This window comes from Microtus ochrogaster, chromosome 21 (assembly GCF_000317375.1).
Source record: "Microtus ochrogaster isolate Prairie Vole_2 chromosome 21, MicOch1.0, whole genome shotgun sequence".
NCBI lineage: Eukaryota > Metazoa > Chordata > Mammalia > Rodentia > Cricetidae > Microtus > Microtus ochrogaster.
The window spans coordinates 50287056-50306390 of record NC_022022.1 but is presented as its reverse complement, the minus strand read 5'-3'; the positions used below and the strand labels follow the sequence as shown (position 1 = coordinate 50306390).

At 39.1% G+C, this 19335-nt stretch overlaps 1 protein-coding gene across 31 annotated transcripts in view; it reads right to left on the bottom strand.

The window, feature by feature from the left end:
* Positions 1–19335, bottom strand: part of Adgrl2 (adhesion G protein-coupled receptor L2) — a 208263-nt gene that overhangs the window by 57924 nt on the left and 131004 nt on the right. The gene's annotated exons all lie outside the window — the stretch shown is intronic.

Below are 19335 nucleotides of genomic sequence, written 5' to 3'. Positions count from 1 at the left end.
TGTGCTAACTTGGGAAGATGAGTGCCCAATTAACATGTTTGAACATGATGAAGAACTAGCTACTAACTTTCTGCCTGCAATCAGTGACTCCATAAACAGTGCAGTAACCAGTTGGAGCTCAACTTTCTCATCTAGAAAATGCATTACCTTCCCTAGAAGTTTATGGATAAGGTTCAACTGGAGAAGGAATATGAACTTCGTGTCATGCCTGGATAACCAGGAATTCCCCGACCATGACAATCCCTGGGAACAATGCCCCTTATAGAACACAGAGATCTGCAAATCCAGAGACACAGAACATGCTCTCCTCTTCCAGGGCACTGTGTGTATTCTTTCTTGTGTATACCTTTAAACGCAGGCTAAACTTATCCACGCAAACTTGCTTCTATTCCAACTCTAATCTTGAATCGTACATTTCCCGACAAATTGCTTTTTACTCTGCTTTTGATTATCTTATGCTCATTATTACACTTTACCAAGTGCAAAGTATGAAGATGAGATTCCATGCGTAATCTATTGTGTGAGGTGTTTTAATCAATAGTCTTGTTCTGCTGATTAAGCAGAGACTTCTGTTTTGGCAAGATAACATTAGCTTCTCCAGTCATGCTCCAAGAACCATTGGGAATCTTCCCCAGATCATTAGATATGCTACAATAAAGCTTTGGTGCATTTCCTTTTCTTCCTTAAATTACTTCTTCACTGTCCCATCGTTCCCCATCACCAACGGCACTGCATTATTACTGCAGCTCCCCTGGAATTTGCACTCGAGCTATGTCTCCAGGCCATAGGATGCCATTTTCAATTGAAGCTTCTACTTGAAAATATAAATTAAGAAAATTTCATTATCTCCTGCCAGGGGCCATTATTCACCACAGTTCTACGGAAGATTAAAAATGCAAAATCTACCAACTTGAACAAATACTCCAACATGCAACAGAGAAGCTTGGCATTATCAGGACAGGAACTAAATTCAACCTTGCTTAAAATGTGAAAGATCCTGCAGAATTAGTTCAATTCTTTACCGAGTGTGTGAAGTTTCCACAAGTTCCTTCTCTAATTGGCATCTGCTATTTTTAAACTTCAATTACAACAAACTAGCAATAACAGGTTTATTGTTTCCACACGCCTCTCCTGCCAGTTACCTTTGATCTTAAAATGTTCATTTTTAGAAGAAATACGACTTTCAAGGTGTTAAGATACTAAGAATGTTACCCATGTCCAAAGGTCAACTATAAACATAACAGTTATGGTGGGAGTCTGGGACTTTTTAACCTACAACCATGGCTGGCTAACAGTATATTCTAAATGAGGAGAACATCTACAGTTGAATCTTCTATCACGGATCTAATTAATGGAGTAGGAATGATATTCATTCCCAAGCTTCAAGCAACAATAAAAAATAAATGAAGTCAATTCGTATACTTCATTCCATTCAAGTATACAAGCTAAACAAATGTAGAGAGGCTTTGCGGCAAACCAGAGAAAATGAGGAACAACAAACTGAAACACACACACACACACACACACACACACACACACACACACAAATAAAAACGAAAGAGGACTGGTCAGCTTCTGAGACTCTTATTCGAGTCAAACATACGACAAGCATGTAAGTACATGTTTCTGAATGGCAAAAATGATGAATGGCTAACCACGCTATTTCTGCTTGTAAATAAGTATGGTTAACAAAAAATGCACAACAGACACCCAAGTCTGCTTTAGTCTGCTGTTCCTGGTCTTGCAGAATTATGTCATTTAGGACAAAGTTTTATATCGTGAAAGAAAACAACAAACACTTAATGTATAGGCTATTTATTTATGCGGGGAAGCACTTCAATTGGCCATCATTCTCCCATGTGCTAACACTTCAAATGATCTGATTCTATTATTCTCACACTTGTCCCTCTTAGTACAGAGGGAGAATTAGGTACTCCACACACAGCATGTGATTTGACCCCACAAGCTGGAGAGCGCCCATGCAAGGAAATATGTGGAAACCAAATACTCAATTCAGGCAAGAAAGGGATAGCACCCCCAAGACTTCTGAAACAGCCATTCTCCAGGGTCAGGAGGGAGGCTGCTGAGTGCTCAATCAAAAATCTCTTTTCTAAACTAAAGCTTATAACGAAATGTCTTTTTATCATCTAAACTTTCACAGTGCTATGGAAGCAGGTACTGATTTCTTATTCATTATGAAGTGAGAGCTTAAACAATTCCTAGGTAAACATGACATTAGGAAGTTATAAGCGGAGCACTATGGGATGCTCCCATGTGTCATGTAACTATCTTCTCATAATTCATTTAGTAATCTGTGTTATCTAGAAGAGTTCTACCTGGCCAGAACGGAATTCTTTAGGCATGTTAGGCTATTACTTGTAAGAATGATAGAATATTGTCTTATTCAATGCATTTCACAATCATTTCTGAATAGAGTTGCTACTGCACCAGAACCCAAAGCACCAAATACTAGCCATGCATAGACAAATAATTACAAAAAACTGAGCAGTTCAAATTGTATTTCACTCAATCTCCTACATATTAGTGTTATCAAAAGTTTTAATGTAATAATGATTTGTCACGATTGTAGTGATTAAAACTTTGAAACTGCTGTGGGAACAATCGTAGAAAAATCTAACACTGCATATATAACCAGAAATCTGAGTGCGTATTTTTGTGCTACAAATACATAACTCCTGTTTGACTGCTGAAGAATGATATGTGGAAGAAAAGTAGGCCTCCTCCAAAGTAGTTTAGGGTGATTCTATCAATGTCTGACAAAAAAAAAAAAATCCTATTTAATTTATTTTGCTTTGGGGCTATCATTCCATTTATTGAAGATGTTGGAAAAGAGAGTATCTCGAACAGTAATGCCATCCAGGGTCAGTTTATATCCTAGCAAACTACTGTGCCAGGAAATACAACCACAACATATATGGATCTTAAAGCATATAAATGATTTGCTTCTTGCAGACTGGTAAAATTATCTTAAAATTCCACATTAATTATTAAAATAAGCATCTTGAAGTGGTGATGCTGTGCTAAAAACAACTTTTTATGTTTTAGGAACCACTGAAACTCCTTGCAGTTTTTACTGGACCTTGGGGTCAGTTTAATGCAAATGAGGTTTGACTCACTCTGAGCCTTATTAATCCAGTACAAAATCTGTTGTTTGCAGAAATGCGCATTCAACACAAATGCCCTTGCTTTTATTAGCAAAACCAGAGGTATTTATTTACAAAGCACGCCACTGAGACTGCTCCATTCATAGGGTCATGAAGTCTAACTGCTTAATGAAAAGAATAAGATCACTTAAGTGGGGAATAAAAAACATATATTAAAAATTATATATTTCAAAAGTATTGCTTTGCATCTAGATGCTCCGGACCTATACTTTTAATCATTCAAAAAAAAATACCACCTGCAAAAATTAAGAGTAATTATTTATAAAAATGTTAACCTATTACAGTTTGGACTTGTATAAGCTGTCACGGTTAACAAGGAGAATGGGAAATCACTATGGGATGCCCTAGTTAGATTAAATTAGCAGCAAACGTGTTACCAGACTGTATAAAAGACACAGCATAACAAGACGTGACCTTGCAGAGCCACAGAGCCAATCTACGATGTCTTCTCTCCTGTACCTCTTGCTAATTATCTGCAAAGTTACAGACCCCTTTGTCGTGGGTTATTTTTCTTCAAATTGTGAGGGGATTTTGGTTTCTAAATATTTAATTAGTTTTGTTATGATGTGAGAATTGTACATGCCAAGCGCTTCGACTTCCAAACTCTGTCTAATTATCCTCAGATTTAGATTGGTCATCCCAAATCTTTCTTTTCCTTTGTAATTATTTACTTCGGAAAGATCATTCAGTGAAGAAATATTTTCACCCTTATGGCTCTTCTTTGCCACAAATGGCTCTGCTGGTCTGTTAATTACCCGCTCAGAGGATTAGAGCTTGAAATAAAGCAAGGGAACTGTAACTAGAAGGAGCTTTGGAGGGCAAGACTGCACCAGAAATGTACGAGAAGCTGTGTTCAAGTCATGATATTGATGAAAATTACACCACTGAGATTATATTTTCTGATTCTTTATGGAACATGGGTTGTCATTTAGTCAGCATTATAATAAACATAAGACAAACTCCCCAGTCTAATTGATAACTAGTATACTTTCTGCTTCTACAGATCTCATTTGGATTAAACACTGCAACAAATGTTGATAAACATCCCATACAAATCCAATTGAATGCTCAGAAATATAATGTTAAGACTTTTATAAGTGGGGCTTATCTTAAAAAAAATTCCATCCGTGCAAAACTTAACTATGTTAAAGTATTTAATCTACTGAGTGGAAGCTTCTCATGTCTTATTAAAATGCTTATAACACTGAAAGCGCCACTGCTCATTATTCCAACTCTGTTCTAGGTCATTTCTAAGCGTGACTTTTCTTCACTAAACTTACTTATCAAAATACATGTTTGTTAATACTTTTATGATACAACCAGTGCTTTATTTCCTGCAGCTGCTAATAAAATGTATATCATGGTTTACAAAGAAATGTATAAAAATACCTAGTGTTCTGAAAGGCAGCGAAAAGTTCTGAATGCGTTCATATTAACACGTCTTAATATGAACTGAGTTCATGAGTCAGTGTTGCAGGAGGACATACGTGGTGTACATGATTGCGTGAAGGTTCCACCAAGGGAAAAACACATGATCCTAAAGACAGCATGTCAGGAGATTAACTCAAAGGCCAGGAATCTGTCTCTACTCACTTTAGTTTTGCAACTTATAAGAGTCACGATACCTATGCTCCCTTACCTTGGCTTTTCCAAAGCAGGAGAAATTCACGCAATGTTTCCATCAACTGAGAACCTACTCCTGTGATCCTACTATACCCCACCTCCCTAGAGCACCTATGCACTCAGTGTGAACAAGGGGTGTTTACTCTTTCTATAGTACAAAGATGTTAGCAACTATGCCCTGGTGACATTCCATTTCCATACTCTACCCTGTCTAATTATCTTCAGATTTAGACTGGCCACCCCAGATCTTTTTCCTTTGTAATTATTTGCGTATGAAAGAGCATTCAATGAGAAATATTTTTGCCTCTGTGGCTCCACAAATGACAATGCTGGTCTGTTAATTACAGGTCCAAGAATAAGTTATCTATCTATCAAATATAGAGGCCAAATTAGAGTCAGAGCTGAACAACAGAACAGCTCTGTCAAGAACAGTTTTATTTAAGAAAAAAAAAAGTCCGTATTTAAAAATAAGAGGTAAATCTAGGCCTATAGGTAGGGTGCTCAGTTCTCCCTCCAGCCCCTGGAGTCTGCCTACCCCTTTGTCTTTCTTCCCCTATGCTTCCCTTACTGCTCAATCTGAGGGCAGCCAAGTAGTCAGTTCTTAGATCACTGGCCTAATATAATGAATACAGACAAAACACCCAAAAATCAAGATAATTTGATCAAGTTACCAAAAACTACACCCTAAAACCAAACAAAAAACACCCCCTCCACAGTACAGTTCAGAACTGATTTCCAACAAAAAGAACAAAGAAAATCTCTATAGGAACAGCCTCTTCATGTAGACCCACAGATCCCTGATCATCTCTGTAGTCTGAAACAGCACACCACAGAGAAATTGCTGCACGGACATGCTGGAATGTTCTCCTCTTCTGAAGAAGATTCCCTTTAAGTCTCTGAGGTAAAAAAAAAAAAAACAAAAAAAAACAAAAACAAAAAAAACCAAACAACAAACTCTGATACCAGTTTCTCCAGGTCCCAGTGCTAAGAAGGATCCCATGAGCAAGGGTCAAGCATGGGTGCTGAAAGCTCAAAGAGATCTTTTTCTGTGTTCTTGGCATATGTCTAGAAAGGTCTGCATCTAATTGTCAATTACGCTCATTCTGCTTTGTGCTGAAAGGTCTATGCTTTATTTTAGCTGGTATTCAATCTGTCAGTTTTTAGAATTAAAGTGTAAGCTTCTTCCTATCTGCTTCTTTTATAGTATTTACCCCTCAAACACTCAGCATTTTATTTTGTTTTCTTAGGATTTTAGTAGTTACCAGAGCATAAGATTTCCCCTCCCTGTAGATGTTAGGCTTCTTATAAATTCCTGCAATGCTCAGAACTACCTTCACCAAGAAGTAGTCACTGAAAGAGAGCTTTCTAAACTGGATTTATTATTCTATGCCTCGTCTTTTTGTTTGCTAATGAGTGAACAACCGAAAACGGCTTATGATACATGTCAGTCATTTCCTTTATAAAAGCTGCAGAAATTTTGTACAGGCATAGATATTTACTTGAAGATTAAAAACAACAAAGGCCAAAGCTAGAAACACACACCCTTGGGGTGCTAGAAGCAGTCAGCTGAGCCAGGAGGATGGCCCCAAACAACCCTCAATACCCTCATCTGAGTATAAACATCAAATCCTGGAGAGACAATATAAAGAGATCAGTACTTTGTGGTTCACACTCGAATTTAATGGAGTCTCATCTGACTGATAAATAGATGACAAATTTCACTAGCTTGCCTCTGATAAATCAGAAGTAATCTTTAATCATGACAAAATATTCATAATCTAATCCTTTTATCAAATTGACTACCACCGCAGGAGTCTCGTGTGTTTGCACAATTAAAAACCCCGTGTTAGCTGCATATAATAAGGCATCACATTTGATGTAAATCCTTTCCTATTGAAATAAGTGCCAAGCTGACAGCAGGAAGCAGCTGATAAGAAAGCAACAAGGCATTGCTGATGGCATTCTCGATAACTGAACACAACTCATAAGCATTCAGTCTACAGCCTATTACCCAAAGAGCTCCTTTTAAAAAGTGTGGATCAAGGGAGGATTCGTGTTGTTGCTTCTCAGTCACAAGAGGACACATCACCTTAAAAAGATGACAGAGAGATGACAGACAGAAAGACAATCACATAAGTAGTAATACCCTAAAATAATCACATTCAAACAATATCTATGTAGATAAAAGCTAACAAGGTGCATATGGAATTATGTGTTACTGTTTTCTGCTACCAAACAATGAACTCTGGTGTAGTCAGAGTTAATACAGCCTCTCGAGCCTTAGTATCCATTTCAACGGCGACATTATAAGCCCTTGCATAACAACCGAATGCTTTTAGGAATACAAAGAAGGGGGTGTTAGAAAGACCCCTACTCCGTGGCCAAAAGGCAAGAAGGGAAATTATAAGGCTTCAAAAAGGTGGCAGATAAAGGTCCTATGGTGCCGAAAGCAGAGATGATGAGCTCAGGAGTGGAGCAGTTGAACTGCTCACAGGCTTCAGAGTCCCATCAACCTACGGTGTATTTTTCCCTCTCAGTTACTCTGGCTGTTTTCCTTTTCTCCCGCCATGTTGGGTGAAGTGTTGTATCAGGTAGGAGATTCAGAGTACCCGCTCTATGTCAGCAAATTACAGCTGAGTGGTTGGCTACAGTTCGAAGAACATCGGAGCCATGTCCTATACACTCCGCAGTACCTTTTCTCAACTTAACCCCACAGACACCAGCCTGGACTCTTGCAAATGTATATTTTTGCTAGCTATTAATGGATGCCTTTAGCTGATGCAAGGGGTATGGTGCATCAGAACATAGTAAGCATTTCATAGTGCATGCCAATGAAGCTTAGACAAAGGCTGAATCTTCCTGAGTCAAACCTGGCTCCAAAGTTCGTCAATACAGTGGAAATTCGATTTTCATGATTTATAACATGTACAAATAACACAGATATTTTTTTTTAGGCAATGAAGGCTGAAGGCTTCCATTTAATACTGTACTCCTAGCATGAAGTAGCTCTCTATCAATAACTTGTGTAGAAGGTGCAGGTCACGGGGACCTTGAGAACATTTAAAACCACTAACTGCAAGTACAGGCAGGGATGTGAGCAGAGTGTCATGTTGTGGAGCATCCAACATAGCACCTTTGGAAGCTAAAAGTGGCACACATCTAGAACTGGAGAACTACCTTAACAGTGGTTGGCTGGAGAGTCATCTTTATCACTTCATATTAGAGACCTAGGACGGGCCTTATCATACTGTACAAAGCCAACTCAACTCTACTGCTCTATTTTAGGAGTTTCATGACTTTCAAAAGTGCTAACTAAATATGACATCCATCCAGATGGAATAAGTATCCTAGGTGATGCATTTTATAGGTATAGCTTCCAAAGCATATTCATCTTAAAAACATAAACTCCATGATAGCAGCTAAAGCAGTACATGTACATACATTATCTACTTTATGCTAGAAATTATGACTAACTTATTAAGCATATTTGATACATCATTATTAAGAAAAAGAAGCATTGGGAGATCTTGCTCTTATCATTGGCCCTTAAACATTTCCATTTCAACAATGTCAATAATGTCAAAATGCCATTAGGATGCCTAACCACTCTTGAATCTCTGTAGCCTCAGCAGGGCAAAAATCTTCCAGGTTCAATCAGGAATGGTTTCTTTCTGTATGCAGCTAAAAGGCTTAAGGGAGACACAAAGGTCAAAATACTACTTTCACGAAAGATAGGGGATGACATGACAAAGATGAAAAACGCCATTTTTAGACTTACGCCGCTCAATTTTCACCTTTGTCTTTTGCTTTGAAATGCTTAGTTTTAAAACTTAGCTGCCATACTTAAAATATACATAACCAATATCCCTGCAGGATGTGTTTTATATTTAATATCAGCACTGACCTTTGGTTGAGTAGCACAGGAAGAGAAATGTGAGGGAGAGATCTCTAAGAGGCTTCCTGGGATAACTCTAAACTCTATCAGGGAACCCAAGACAGAAGCACTTTGGGCAGAATGAGATGCTGAGCTCCTGGAAGATGGAACCATCTGTCTGGGTGAGGAGCTGGAGAGCTACTGTGAGGGATGGTGAGTCTTTTCCTCCATCGTCTGGCACTAACTAACAGCTGCCTCCGAGGTAGAAGGTTTATGGTCCCAAACCCCAGGCAAGTCTTGTGAGAACATTGGCTGTGAATCCTCCCACAGGGCGGACACTGGGCACCAGACAAAGAAGGAAAGATGCAGAGCTTCCCAGCACCTCCATAACTCCGTGACAGGATGCAAGTCTATGTACATCTCATTTTCAGGGTTTTTATTCTATTTTATCTTCTTGTACACACTGACATGTCAATCCTGTTTACTAAGTGATAGTCAATGGGTTTCCTATAGAGCAATGAACCTTAACAGGCAGCTTTTAATTGGCCCACATAGGAAACCACACTACTATTAATTCCTCAGATACAGCATCAAATAAAACCATCGCTTCTCAAACTCCAGAGCAATTAGACCTCTCGGCTATTTGGCTAACTCCACTTCATGATACCCAATGCAGTTAATTATATTTTTTGATGTTAATAGTCACTGTCAGTCTTAAGCATAACTTCGCTTTGATGAATATTTAAATTATATTTGAATAAAAAATAATCTTGGTTACATTTCACATTCAGTAATCATTGCGGCTTAATAAAGGTCTGTTCATCAAGGGTAGAAATAAATGGAAGTGTACACACAAATGTCTTGAGTTGTCATTTATTAGTTATGACAGTAAGCCATCACCCTTCACACACCTGCTTATATATCTCAAGACTTGAGACCGCCTTCATGACCAGCTCTAGAGAACACATATGTGGCTCCATAAATTAATGATGCCGTGATCTTAGGGCTAGATCAGGATATAATTTAATGTGTGTGGAGCAAGCTCATCAAATAACAAAATATGCTTTTAAAAGTTAGTACACATTTTCTTGCCTTCTCTAGATTTATGGTTCTAGCAAGTTCCAAAGGCAATGAGGGGCAGGAAAACTCATCTTTTGAACGATCTCTTGATTAGAGATTATACTGAAACCACTAGTAAAGACATGTAACTTAGAATACATTCCTTGACACACAGGCTATTAGTGTGCATGCTAGATGCGAGTGATGGCGTTATCTTCGAGTGGGTAGACGAAGAGGAGGAGAAAGGGAAACTATGTCTATCAACCCTCATTTGCTTAAAATTTACTTCTCGTATAGTTTAAAACTTACTGATTTCCATCTTTATTATAGTATGAAGTTTTAAGTTAAGTATTAAGCATCAATTGTAGAAATGGGCCATTCTCTATCAACACTTTTATTGAATGAATAAACATTTTGCTGCCATTGAATTAATGTCCTTGAAGTAAACTGAATTATTGGACTTTTTTTACATCTTCAGCTTCTTCTCCAAACTCTGCATGGCACAGTTATAATTTTACCTACTGGCCTTGGCAGGTGACCTATGTGATCTGTACTCCAACCAGGAACACTCATGTATGAAAGCTGAATGAAGCTTAATGTCTCATATACTAAATGACTGACCGAATTTTGCACAAAGCTTGCTTGATACACTATGAATGCTATCCCTACTCCCACTCCCTTTGGATTAGGTGTCATGGGAAACATTTAAAGTGTGGTATGGCCTAGCACATTTGCACCAAGGTTACTATAAAGTATATAGTGAGTAGCATGAAAATTTCCCACAGACCATTTATCCACCAGAACAGCTAAAAACTTCAAATGACATAAAAAATGCTACAACCAATCCAGACTGAACTTATTTATCATAAACAGGCCTCTGAAAGAGTCCTGCCTTTCAGCCAGCACAAAGGAGGGGGAGTAAAACCGACAGGTCAGAGAAAAGAATCAAACCAGAAAGAGTGTCTCCCTGTAGTACATTCTGCAGTGTCCACGAGAAGCACAGTCTCCTCTGCAGCACACTCCTCCTACCATGATATTCTGCCTCCCACCAGGACCAACATAATGGAGACACGTGAGCTGGGACTGAAACCCTGAAAACCCCGAGCCTTAAAATCTTTCTCTCAGGTACCCCTCACAGTCTGAACAACACATGTAGGCAGTGTGTTAACGAAATCATAAAACCATGCCCTTGGGGTGTATACAAAAAAGCAGTGAAGACCCACTGTCTTCAGGGAAAAATGGTAGTTCATCATCTCTCATGTTTATTCCTTATATGCTACCCTTGATGGGTTTATGTGGAATGGACCAATATTAAGAGGCAGCAGAATCTCTTCGCTGTTGCTTTTTTTTTTTTCATAATGAGATTTCTCCTAGAAACATGTGAAACAGATATTATTAGGTCCAAAATTAATTGCAGAATAGCAACCAGCACTAAACAATTTAAATTGCTATAATATATTTAAAGAAAGGCTGAGTAAGGTAAGAAGGATGGGCCGTTAAAATCTGCAGGACAGCTAAATATGTATTAGTAAAATGCCACAGGAAAACTCATTCTTCACAATAACTTTCCTCAGCCAATGTGCAGGCTAGAACATTAATATTGGCGTGATTTTACTTTTACTATTGTATTATGGTCCTATGTTAACAATTCTAGTATATAAATATCTAGAAAATAAGGAGAATCATGATTTTTGATGGCTTAAAATGCTTCCAAATAACTAAAGAACTAGCTTTCACTATTTAATAAAATTCATCAATAAACGCTGAATGTTAGACCGCTAATCAGAAAATGAGATACAGATCAAGGGCTGATTGGATGTGGTGGTGCACACCTTTAGTCCCAGCACTTGGGCAGGTGAGGCAGGCAGATCTCTTAATACAAGGCCAGCCTGGTCTACACAGAAAGCTCCAGACCAGCAAGGATGACTCAGTGAAACCCTGTCTCAAAACACAACAACAAATAAACCAACCCAAACAAAAACAACAATAACAAAGAAATAAGGGCTTTCTCTATCCTATGTCTGTCTATGTTCAAAATTTGATTGAAAAACTCATTAAATGTACACAGAAACTCTAGAGTGCACTGCATTCCTGATTATATAAAGCTGCATGACAAAGTGGTAAAAAACTGGTAGAAATAATCCCCCCCCCCTTTCCCTCTCCCTCCCCTTTCTATCTTCCTTTAGTTTTCCAAGACAGGTTTCTCTGTACAACCCTGGCTGTCCTGGAACTCACAGAGATCTGCCTGCCTCTACCTCCCAGGTGCTGGGATTAAAAGCGTGAGCCACCACTACCCATCCATCTCATTGTTCTTTACAATTAAGCTCAAATGTCTATTCTGTGTGCTTACTTGATGGTGGTTACCAGAAGGCACAATTTGTTTCAAGTCTTTTTTATTCATTACCATTTCAGATCAGAAGCTCTGTATAGGAGCCATGGCAGTGGTGGTACAGTTGTGATTCCAGCATTCAGGAGACTGAGAGAGGAGGCTTCAAGTATATTATACATGGTTAATCAAACAACAATGGGCCAGTATTCAAGAACACTCTGAGTTTTGCTTGTCATTATCTACTTTGTCCAAGATAAAAACCAAACGCAAAGCTTTAAAATATTCACGCAAGTCTGATTTTCAACTAGCCAGCCCCAGGTCACACAAAAAGCAGAAACACTGTCTTCAGAGAAAAAAAGACAGTTCATCATCCACACAAGGAACCCAATGTGAAAGGGGCAAACCCTATGTATGAGAAAGAGCCAGCAAAAACAAGAATGTAGACGGGGACTCTCCCTTGACTTAATCAAGTAAGAGAACCACTTCACAAACATTCTTTTCAAAGGGAGGACCCAGATCCCAGCAGTGAAGACCCTATTGTTTCTTCTTCCTCCATTAGGTGTGGGCATAAGGGTCACTTAGATGACTTGTATCAGAAGTTATTCTATAGTTTATTAGTCTTTCTCACACAATAACTGTCAGTGTTAAATATAGTTCATTTTTTGTTTTGCTTTGTTTTGGCAATAATCTCTCCTTTCAGTAACCCTTCAATCTGCATGCTGATCAGTAGGTAACATGTAAAGCCTGTGTCCAGTTAAAGCTGTCATGATTATATACTACTGTACTAAGATTCAAGAATCTATATTAGCAACTCTCCAGTCAAAAAGGAAATTCCAAGTCACTGTCTATAGACAAATTCAGCCAATAGCAAGAGAATTTGTGAAACCCACCACTAAGACACAGGAAATAAACTCAATACATTTTGCATCTTCTGGCAAGCTTCTATGTTATTTATTTTTCCCCATTTACATTCCATCCTAATGGATAAATGGTTGATAAACCTGACACCACAAGTAGATAAATAAAAGCACTTGGGATAAGCAGCATATGGGACGTATGCAGCTTCTCAGAAGCTGTAGGCTTGGGTTCTACGGGAAAGCGTGAGTGTACTGAAGAACTCCAGCGAGCAAACTGAGGATGGAACACACCAACTCCCCAATCCCACAAAACATTCGCTCAGATGAAAACACAGATTGAGCCAAATTTACTGATATGAAACGACAGTTAGCATAGAAGAAACCTCAAGGTCTGAGGAGGTATGTATAAAGTTTATTGTTGCCAGTAAAGAGAGAACAGTTAAGGCATACTAATTAAATTAAAACGAAACAAAACAAAAAAACTTCCTTAGAGCTCTGACGTGGGAACACGGCCTCTTTCCGAAGACTGAGTGATCAATACAAAGGCTGAGAGGCTTGCATGTCAAGAAGACGACACACCAATAGAAATCTATAATCCTGAGGTCTGCCAGAACCGCGGTTACCTTTTAATGGATTCTTCTGGCCAATAACCGAGCTTTGATATTTACTACTTCTTACAGTAATGTTCTCTGTGTGGGATGTGTGTGTGTGTTTGTGTGTCCACATGCATTCTCCTTTGTTTAAATAGTTCATAAAGAACTGATATCTATCAGTATACTTGAAAATAAGTTTATCAATTTTCAATAACAGGCTGGAAATTCAGAGTTACTGAAAAATGTAATTTCATCTCCAGGTATGCCGACGCAGAGTTTGTAATTACAATACATGGGGGTGGGCTGGAGGAGTGGAACAGAAAGATTGAGGACTTGATGCTAGCCGGGGATACACAGCCACACCCTGACCCAGAAACACAACAACAAAAAGACATAAAAAACGAATTTCATTAAGGAATTAATCATTCAACACAAAATCAGCAGTGTGGGCCTCTGTGCCAAGCAGCTCCACTTTTCTCAAAAGGACATCACATCGTGAGTTTTAAAAACACATAGGAAGAATATGCATGTGGCCATGGAACCAAATGTGCTGTCCACAAGAAAAGCTGCAGATTCACCAAGTGTGGTGAATGGCAATGGAGGCGGAGGGAGGGCCTCCTTCCTGCCTTGTGCTGACGACCTGGTGTTCAACAATTCTATTTAAAGAAACACCATAGCCTAGCACTACTCCAACAGAGGGTGCCTAGCAATGGCTCTGCCGTGGAGCAGAGAGAGAACACAGCACAGGCTTCTCACCAGATGCACAGGAACACACATACAATGCTGCACCTTGACGTTTAAGATGCCAACTAGGCTGCACTCAAGTGTCATAGAGATTCAGAACTTCCAGCAAAATTGAAATTTGTTTATGAACAAAAGTTTCAAGGTAGAGCAGAAATCTTCTTTGTTACTAACTTGAAAGGTGTACCCACAATTATTTTTCAAAGATTGTAAAAAAGCCACCATTATCTATAAGAGTGACTGTCTAAAAATCTATTCAAGTATAAATAAATCTTTGAGACAATAATTAAATTCAACCTTTTTAGGATAAATTACTGAGATAAGCATACCAATTGAACACTACTCAGAGTTATTAACACAGGTCCTGTTCACTCTTACACATGATTGGGAAAGTAGAACATGAAGTAATAGTAATTTCACTTTCACAACTGGGAATAGAAACCGAGTTACAAGCTTCTTAACTGCTGGGGTAGTAATGGTGGGAAGCAGTAATGAAAGCTTTGCCATCTAAAACAAACACAACAGTTCACTGAAATATCTGTGTCCCTCTCCCTATGCAGAATGGTAGCTTTGCGGGGGGAGAATTTCTAGTCTATCTATTTGAGCTTTCCTAAAAGAAATTTTCTGCATTAAGGAAATAAAAGTGCTTCTTTCTGGTAGACTATTCAATGGCTCACTTGTGGAGGGTGTATAGATAGAAAAATTCACTAAACTACTTGAGGCTCTGTGCTGTCAGAGTAAACTGGTTGTGTGTGCACAATAATTATTCACTGAGAATCCAGCTGCAAAAACACTCTCCCTGGTTTTCCTATGGTTCTCTCAAACAACACCAGTCAAATATGACAGACTTCCTTACGCTTTACATCGTGACATACAATGAATAGGGTACTTACACATTTCCACTATGAAAATGTTGTTGAAATCATCTCAATCTTCCCCTTCTCAGTACAGTGTTTATGTTCAAATTGTCATCCTGCTGATTAAATAATTATAAGCCACAAGTACACTACAGTTTTAAAAATGGGGCTTCAGCTGCTCTTTTTGGAATTATTCCTTTATTTATGCCAATACCCCAGATAATCATTTGAAGATCTGATAATAGTGGTAGACAGTTCAACATCACCCGTTCCCAACATTTAAATCTTTTCCATTTCTGAATCCTCTGTAGGTATTGTAGCAACAAGAAATGGAGTCCTCTTTCACTTAGAACCCATGGAAATAACTTCACATTTTATTGTGTAAGCTTTTTACATCTGTAATAACATTCATCTGTACAAGAACGAGTTTGACACATGTAGTGGATATCTGCTGTGCACTAAGTGTGTGTATGTGTGTACCTGTCTGGGCAAGCAAGGCACAGCAGCATTTTCCAACCCCCTAAGTCAGACCTGCCAGACAATCTTTGCACTAACTTCCAACTGCCTTTTGCTGTTTTATCAGTTTAGTGAAAACAGGTAATCATCCGTAACAAGCTCTTCACTTCCTGTTCCTACCCTGCCTGCTTCCAAAAGTCTCCCATCTTATGACCATTGCTGAACAAGTGGATCAACAAGAGGAATTGGAGAGATGATTAGTTACTAATGTGTCATGGTATATGCAGTGCACAGACAGTTCCCAAAACGGGAAATAACACGTCAAGTATCCTCCGGGTTTAGGGTCTCTCCACTGAAGATAAAGATGTTTCAGATTATTCTTTTGGGTATAGAAGGCTTGCCTATTACACATGGTAAATTATTGGGGAGCTCAGACAGAAATAAAGACAAAAAAATTCACTATTTTACATGTACCTTGGACACAGCCAGCAGGTAACAGTGTTCTCAGTAGATGGATGCTTTGATTCCCACACTGTCACAAAGGGACCCCACGTGGTAGCACTTCTGTTTGTGGTACCATGGTGGCAGCACTATGTTCCGATCCAGATGTCCTCTTATGAAAACTTAACTGGGAAAACCCATTTTACCAAATGAAGTAGAACACTAAACGGCAGTTCTGTTCCAAGGCCAGACTTCCAATCTTACACACCTTGTCTACGATTTGGGCTTTAAACAGGAGGATCTTTATCAAGTGCTATTTACACAACCGGGGTAGTGTCTCAGATTCTTAATACTAATTCCTTAAGAACTGACGTTAGACCATTTTGATAGAACTCTTAAAAACTTTGGTGGTGTTCTCTAGTTTCTCAAAAAGAACTAGCAAGCTGGTATCCACAGTTATAAATCTACCTACAATGGCTGTCAATTGAAATGCACCGATAAATTCATCCCAGTCCATCCTCTTAAGAATACGTACTCATACAGCGTGGACCGTCAAGGAGTAGTGTGTATGGTTTTTTTCCTTCATTCCTCATGTCTTTCCATGTTCTCATATCACGTTTTCACTGTGTCTGCACTGACCACCCCTACAGAGTGTCTAGTATTCTCCTGGGTGATCTGTTAACCAACTTAGAAATCTCATTATGATATTGTGTCCCAGAGGAAGGGAAGCAGGAGAGAGCAGGGAAAGCAGTGACTGTAAAGATCAAGGGGTTTTCTTCCACGGAATTTATAAGTAATAATGATGCTAAATTATGTGACCCTTGGGTGTCAATTTAGTATCCTGACTACTCGTACCTCATGAAAACCTCTGGACAAAGCAATGCTGGAGCTGAGGTATAGCTGTACTAGTTGGTCATATTGACGACACATGACTGTGTGCACATGCACATGGCAGTGTTCACTGAGCTCCACGGTTTCCAAAATTTTAAAAACACAATGCCAAGAGTTGGGTTCCTTGTGTCTAATGCAGGTTTGCCTTGGGCTAGGATGCTCAGTTTAGGATTTTCTTCAACCTCACCATGGTGCGAAAGTATACATGGTTGGAAAAACTCAAATTTTGATCTTTTCCTTGGCTAGAGCTATGCAGCTCCTCCCTCACAGTGATCAGCAGCAGACCCCAGCTCCTCTCTAGCTGTGGGTTACAATGGCAAACAGCCTCCATAAGGCATGTGAGTCAGAAAGGTTTAAGCTTAAGACTAATCCATTGGGGCGCATGACCATGCTATGTTCAAGGGCATCTATCTGCTTTCTGTCATTAATCAACTGGGACTTAGGGAGAAGAATTAAAAATGCTCAAATTCATTGAGGCAGACAATCTCAGATTACATTCTAACCCAGGTATCCAGGTATTCTCTCACATCTGAGTAAATACCTATTTTATACTCAGCTCTTACGGACTGAATTACAATCTTTTCTATGCAGTTGAAGACAACGATATGCACACTTATCATGAACCATTGCACACTGAACACTCAGTGGTGTCCCATTTTATACTGCCTTGAACTTACTTCTTCCCAATTGTCGTCAAAAATTATTTATTCAATTATAGATTGCAAGGAAAATATATTGCTACCTTTCACCTGATCCTCAGAATCATCTTGAGTAATGCATGAAGTTATGAAGGGGGGGGGAACTTGCTTGAATTACAGAGAACACCTTCATTAGACTATGTTTCCCTGTCTACTTACTTTTTGAAGAGGACAGATATCCTCATTCAGAAATACACCATGCATCTCATTTTCAGCCTATCTGATGCATGAACAGCACTGTTCCAAGCCACTAACCTTTCCTGAGGTCATGGCTAGGCAAAGGGAAGTTGTTCACACAGACATTGGAGGTCATTTAGCCATTTGGAAGGATTTCATCTCCAATCCCATGGGGACACACAGGATCTTACTTAGCTGGATGCTTCTGAATTTGCATCTGTGTCCTTTTTCTGCTTTGCTTTTAAGGTTAAGGACCAAGAGCACAGAACAAAAGCCAGCGATGTGTTGGAAACATTTACAAATGACATCACTGAGAAGGTGGTTTCCAACTAAATGTGCAAAAAATTCTTAAAACTGAACAAGAAGCCTAAGTTATTAGGGGTGGTGTCTAAGAACTAACAGATCCTAGCTCAAGGAGCACGCACAGAAAGCAGTGAGCGTAGGGGAGCAGGTTCCACATTATGCATCATTAAGGAATTACAAACCGAAACAAGGAGATGCTTATAAAACGGCTCACGTTCAAACAGTCAACACTAAATGCCAGGGACAGTGTGGGGCGACAATCCCGCCCGTTCCTTGATCATAGGGAAAAGAAAATGGGAAAGCAGCCACTTCGGAAGACAGTCTGTAGAGATTTCCCCACCACCTCCTTCACTCCCCCACACCTTTAGAAATGTGGATGAGGAAAGATTGGCAAGGGACAGGATTTCTCCATGAGGTCCAGAATGGCCTAGAACTCACAGTCCTCCTGCCTCAGCCTGCGAAGAGCCAGAATTTATAGGTAAGTTACAACAAACCCAATGGAGGAATAATAATTTTGCATGGATTTTTGTTATCTACCCAGTAGTTTCTCTCCTGGGCATTTACCAACAGAAGCTGAAAACAAAAGCCCATACAAAAATCTACACACAAACATACACACAGAAGAATGGGTTCCCATGGAAACACTACACTTCACATTCAATTTCGATGTGAGTCTAAATCTCTGTGAAAACTCGTTTAAAACAAAATAATGGTAAGGAACAATTACTGACAAAGCTCCACTGTGTGTGTGTGTGTGTGTGTGTGTGTGTGTGTGTGTACACATCCTTTATGATTACAGAAAATACTTCTAATTGTGGAAGTCCTGAAAAACAGGCTTACTTTTGAAATTTCCTTTTTATGGTATATGAAATAAAGGTAAGTGTTCTAGATTCCTATATATCCTGTCATTTATATTAAGAGGATATAATGCTATGGAAAACATAATATAATCCAGATTTAACATTAATGACTAAAATCCTAACAGTTTAATTTGCAAGTTTAGCTGTAGGCAGCACCTGGTCACTCTGGAAAGACTAACTTGAACTACTGCCCACAGGACATGTGTGTACATGGATCTACCACTGTTGGATGCAGGACATGTGTACACACAGATGTGTTACTGTTGGCTACAGGACACGTGTACACATGGATGTATCACTGTTGGCTACAGGACATGTGTACACACAGATCTACCACTGCTGGCTACAGGACACAGGTACACATGGATCTACCACTGTTGGCTACAGGACA